Source organism: Lichenostomus cassidix, chromosome 17 (genome assembly GCF_008360975.1).
Source record: "Lichenostomus cassidix isolate B80296 chromosome 17, HeHo_3.0, whole genome shotgun sequence".
In the NCBI taxonomy this organism is placed as follows: Eukaryota; Metazoa; Chordata; class Aves; order Passeriformes; family Meliphagidae; genus Lichenostomus; species Lichenostomus cassidix.
Genome location: NC_139497.1, coordinates 6,571,257 through 6,576,821, shown reverse-complemented (window position 1 = coordinate 6,576,821; position 5,565 = coordinate 6,571,257). Strand labels below are relative to the sequence as shown.

The 5,565-nt window shown below is 45.4% G+C and overlaps 1 long non-coding RNA gene across 1 annotated transcript; it reads left to right on the top strand.

Moving 5' to 3' along the window:
- The first annotated feature begins 672 nt into the window (after positions 1 to 672).
- LOC146429964 (uncharacterized) lies at positions 673 to 4,507 on the top strand. Its single transcript, XR_014855422.1, has 3 exons — positions 673 to 751; positions 3,801 to 3,834; positions 4,391 to 4,507. It is a non-coding gene; the product is annotated as an uncharacterized LOC146429964 (long non-coding RNA).
- The last annotated feature ends 1,058 nt before the right edge of the window (positions 4,508 to 5,565 follow it).

Below are 5,565 nucleotides of genomic sequence, written 5' to 3'. Positions count from 1 at the left end.
ACTTTGATTACAGGGGAAGGAGGAGGTTAAATGTCAATGAATGCACTGCTCCAGCTTTTATGAAAAGAATTTCAACTAATTGTTTCATATTATGCGTAATTTTTCTATATAAAAATTATTAGCCCCCAGAATGCTCACAAATTTCTTTGACATCCCTGACAACGAGTAAGAAACAACAAAAAGAAATTACTTTTAGTTCAGAAATGGGATGTGAGGACACCATCAGTGGTCCCATGGTTGTTTCATCTTTGTGAGGGGATGAGGAAAACGGCAAAATTCCCCCAGAAATGGGACAGAACCTCCTGGATGGGGCAGAGGAGGAAGTTTTCCCCCCTTGTGCTGTCCTGCTGTTCCTTGCACAAGCTTCCTTATCTGCTCACTTGGTAAGATCAGTTCATGCTTCCTCGTTCTGCTCATCCATAGGGAAAAAATGTGCTGGAAATCACAAGCCGTGGAAATCACAAAGTCTGGCCTGTTAAGGTGTGTGTTGATGGGGGGAAAATTGCAATTTTTTTCTCTGCCCAGTGAAGAGCCACCTTGAAATTAAGGGTGAACCAACCATCAGCTGGCTCTGAGCTCCAGACTCTCTAATTCAAAATGCCCTTGGTGTCACAATAACAAGAGCTAAGCCCATCTAGGATGCTGCCAGGCCTTTATTCCTCTCCATTTTAAACAGGGAGCAGGGAGGGGCAAAACTTATTCCAGCTTCTCAAGAGCAACAACCAAAGCCTGAGCCTAAAAATGCACAAAGGTTTGGCATTTAAATATCACAGTTGTAGCTTAGAAATACCAGCGATACATAATGAATTATAGATTGGGCTGAGCTGCAAAATTCCACCCCTCTGCTTGTCCTTTAGTGAGGTTCTCTCTGACCCAGGGGTTTGGTTCAGGTCCATCTCTAATTCTGAGTTCATTCCCTCTGCCATCCCTGACTTTTCTGCCCTCCCCAGGTTTAACTCGGAATGTTAATGATCTGGGAGGCATTGTCAGGCAGAGGGAGGTGATGCCAGGGTTGGAACATTTAGCACAGCAGCTCAGGGTGGGGTTACAGCTCCTGAAGCTTGGGGTGGCAGGTTTTGCTCCCTTTATTTTAATTTTTTTTTTTTTCAAATTTGGTGTCTCTCTTCTGTGAAAGCTTCATCAATGCTCCCTAACACGTGAGTTTAAATTTTTAAGGTGTCCCTGGTCAGTTTGCTTCAGTGCTGAAACTAAAGCTGCCAAGAGAAGCAGGGAAGATTTCCCAGCAGTCCCAATATCCAACCCCCATTTTTCTACTCCATCACTGTGGTCTCCTTACTTTATTTCTTTATTCCTTTTGCAGACACCAGGACCTCATGATGTTTCCCACATCTCAGTCTCTTGTCCATACATTTTTCCTCAGAAGTATCCCAGTGGTCACAGGATGGAATAGGTGGGATGGGAAGGGACTTCTTGTCCAACCCCCTCCTTGTCTGGAATTCAGCTTTTCAGCCCTGGAAAGCCTCATAAAGCCTTCCTGGGACTGGGGAGAGGGAAGAAAGGTGTGTAGCAACTCCTGGGATTGGGGATTTATGGCAGGGAAAGGATATCCAGCAGAAGGACAAGGTTTTTGACCCAAGCAGAACTGTTTAAGTGAAAACAAACTGCCAGACTGCTCCCTGCTCTGTTTCTGCCCTGCGACTTTTAATTATATTCCTCATCAGATTTTTTTATTCCTTCTCTCTTAGTTCCATTGGAAAAAACATTTTCTGCAGATATAAAAGGAGGATAAATCACTCCTGACATTCCAATGTGTCACCTTGTGTTTTCCTTCTCTACTGCTCTTGGACCAACCCTGGGCAGAGCTGTGCACTTGATTCCTCTCAGGATCTCAGGTTTACTGACTTTGGCACCTCATTTTCTTTTGGCTAGGGGTTTGCACACCCTCCCTCCAGCACTGGCTGGTGCCCTGGTAAAGTTTGCACAGCCAGGACAAGACTGGGGATAGGAAAATTTTCATCCCACCTTTCCCTTTTGTATTTTCCCTCTGATTCCTCCACGGGGCTGGGAGAGCTCAGGACATCCCAGCCTCTCTCTGTGCCCTGCCAGGGCTGATCAGCCACGATGTGGCAGAGAATTGTCACACAGGGGAGAAGCTGCAGAGCCACAGCATTTGCCTCTTCTCCTCTGAGCTCTTTCCAGCCTCGAACCTCAGAGCTTTCCCATCACCTCCTGCCCTTTTTGCTGCCAGAGCTTTGTCCCTCTCTGCTGGGCACTGCTGGTGCTGGAGCATCAATCCAGCCTCCCTGACCTCTACAGGGGACACAGAGCAAGAATCAGCCATTCCCCAGGAATTCAAGGGGAAGGAATTCCTCCATCACTCCTGCTGACCCCAACTCATCCAGAATCACCTGGCTGTTCCTGGAGAGCCTTTCCAGAACCCAGCAGTGCTGTACCACAGTCTGCTGAACAAAATGTGACCACAGTGTGCTGAACAAAAGTTTTCACCCCAAACCAAGATGTCCAGGATAACAAACCAGATATAGCTGAAATGAATCACTTTGGAATATGTTATTTTCAGAGTGTTTTCTTCTGAATCTTGACTTTCCTTTCTGAGAAAATGAATGACATCTCAAACCTGGTTTTTCTCCCATGAACATCAAAATAAACGCTGACAGCCTTATTTTCCACAAACCATTTCTTTTTGTGTTTGGGGTTGATTTTTATTTATTTTCGAACTGGAAAAAGACAGTGAAGTGTTTCTCCCCTATACTTTAAGAGGTCTTTTCCTTGCAATCAGATACAAGAAGGAAAAGCTTATTAAATCTGAAAATTCCTGCTTAGCCACATTGCACTTGGTAGCAAGTGGCACCCAAATTCCACCCTTTTTGGTCATTCCAAATCCACATTTCTGACCCTGTGCGCTCCACTGCCTGAACAAGGAGATCCCATCCTGCTGGATTAACACCTCTCACAGTTTCTTGAAGAGCAGTGAAGAGAACAGCAGAAGAAACAGAGCTGGAAGTAGTCTTGCTCCAAATAGATACCTGAGGGATTCATTTTCTATATTAAAGTATTGATTTTTCATAAACTAAGAGCACGAAAGGCCATGGGAAACAATCAGGTCCCGGTGCAGGAAGCTGAAAAATTAGACAGCACTCTAAGCCCTCGTGGTTGTGCTTTATGCCAGGGCTTTCAGTCAGAAAAAGCCTTATTTATAGGCTTCAAAAATATCAGAGGTGTGGTTCTAACACTGGAAGTTGGTTTCCTCTCAAAGGGGAGGCTGTGAGTCTCCCATTCAGGCAGGAGACGTCAGCGGAATCAGACTCATGGAATTTCTTGTCTGATCTGCTTGTGACTGTGCTGAATAGATCCTCAACACAGCCTTTCATTTCAGCGTCTCAGCTGTTGCATTCTCATCCTGTGATGGGAAATGAGATATGCAAAAAAGAGACACAACAGCACTATTTCCTTCCCTTTGCTCTCTGTCTGCCTCTCCACAGAAATTCTGACTTCAATCAGGAGGCAGAGAAGTTCAAGCCCGAATTAAGGTGTCACCTGGTTTCCAGTGGAAGTGATGAATCACTGGAAAATCGTTTTCAGGGAATGTGGTTAGATTCCTCATCCTGATACCAGTGTTAAAGGCTGCATGTCCCTGCTTAAACCATAACTCAATTGAGGTTCATGCAGGAACCAGTAACTGGAAGAAATCTATGGCCCTGGTTATACAAAACAGCAGAGCCATAAATCACACTTGTCTCGTGTTTGCAATTTATGAAGCCATTATGTTCAGAATTTGTTAGATTTCAAGTTTTGGTTCCAGTTCATTTTTATTTCAACAGAGGAGAGACAACGGCGAGGATTTTGGATTTAAATGTAAGTGAAGACATTGTCAGCCTGGGGTGGAAATCATAACTGGATCTGGACTTGGATGCTCTTTAGCCTTGTATCAGCATGAGGCTGGAGCCTGGATCTGTTTCTGGCAGGTATTTGTGCAGGAATCTTGGATATGCTGGTGATGCCTTAAGGATTTTTAGCTTCTAGTCTTCATATATCTGTAGCTTTGGTGTAGTTCTGGGCTTCATATAAAATGCTAAAAACCTCTGTTCCCAGCATTTTAGACAAAATATTGCTCTCATTTGGAAAATCCAAGGACACTTTGCTGCCTCAGAGCCCCAAAATATGTAAACAACAGTGAATTGGGAGGAGCAAGCTTGTGGTGATTGACATCATCACCTGGAGGTGTAATTGGAGAATTGAGGCTCAATATGTTAACAGACAGAACTTACAAAATGTGAAGAACTCGTGACTCCCTGTCCATTTTGGGTGTAGCCTCTTGAGTAGGCTCTGTCTGCCTTAAATGTACCTAAATGCCTTTAATAAATTAATCTGCTTTCTAAAATCTCCTAACTTTGTCTGGCCTCTGTTTCAGGTAATCCTGGTCCAGGCATCACTGGGAGCAGCTCTGCCACACACAGGTGAGCACTGCAGGGAAGGCAGCCTGTGCCCACCCTGGGTGGGAGATAGCTGAGCTGAAATCTCCTGTTTCTGTATCTAATTTGTATGGAAGCTGTTTGGTTTCTTCAGGAGGACAGACCAGAAAAATACTTCAGGTGGCAGAGGCAGTGACCCTGGTAAACTTTCACTCTTGAGCCTTATGGCTGTGTCTTCTCCTATTAGATGTGATTTTAAATAAACATGAAGGGACCAGACAGGCTGCAGATGCAGGTTTCCAAGCAACCCAGCTAAATCTACATCTGTGTTTAGAGGTGCAGGCAGGACATCTCAGGACAGTTTTGAGTAAGGTTTTGGTTTTTTTTAATTCCTCTTCCTTCCAGAGACACCAAGTGCAGACCAGCTGAAAGAGAAATAATAAGCAAATAGCCTGCTTTTCTAGGAACTGATGATTATAGGGAAATGTAAGAGGAGGGCCAGCAGGAAAGGTCTCCTCGTTTTGAGGCCTGATGTGATGTGGCTGCTGAGCTGTCAGTTCTCATCACATCTGGACATTTTGGCAGCTGTCATGGACTGCCCAGGCCAGCAAGTCCCAGCGAGGAGGGTGATGAAAGGCAGAGAAGGAGAATATCATAATCATGCACAAGTGCAAGGTGGGTGGGGAGAAAAAGCAGGGCAGCTCCAATCTGGCAGAGCCTCAAGGATAAACCATGGCAGAGGGTAAAAACCACTGCAGAAACTCTCACACACTGAGAAAACACCATTTTTTCGTGTTTGTTTCTCCTGTGTTCACAGAGACGCTCGGGAGTGTTGTTGGGAGATTTAACTCTGTGCAGATGGGAGGAAATGCTTCTCAAACTGCCTGTTTGTAAGCCAGCTCCGAAATGACAGCTCTGCCACTGCTGCTTTTGTTCTAAACACCCAATTAAAGTGGCTGTTTACACCTTGCTGCCACATTCCTGTCTCCCAGCCCAAAAGGGCTGAGCAGCTAATGAGGCACAGCGCAGGGAGAGACAGGGAAGGTGGGAAAGCTCTGAGAAATTGCAGACTCAGCCTGGCTCTGTGGCAAAGCAGAGGGAGGCTGTGCCAGGGTGGGATCCTTCCCAGCCTCCTTGGGGGAAGAAAAACACACCTGGGTGGTGCTGAACACAC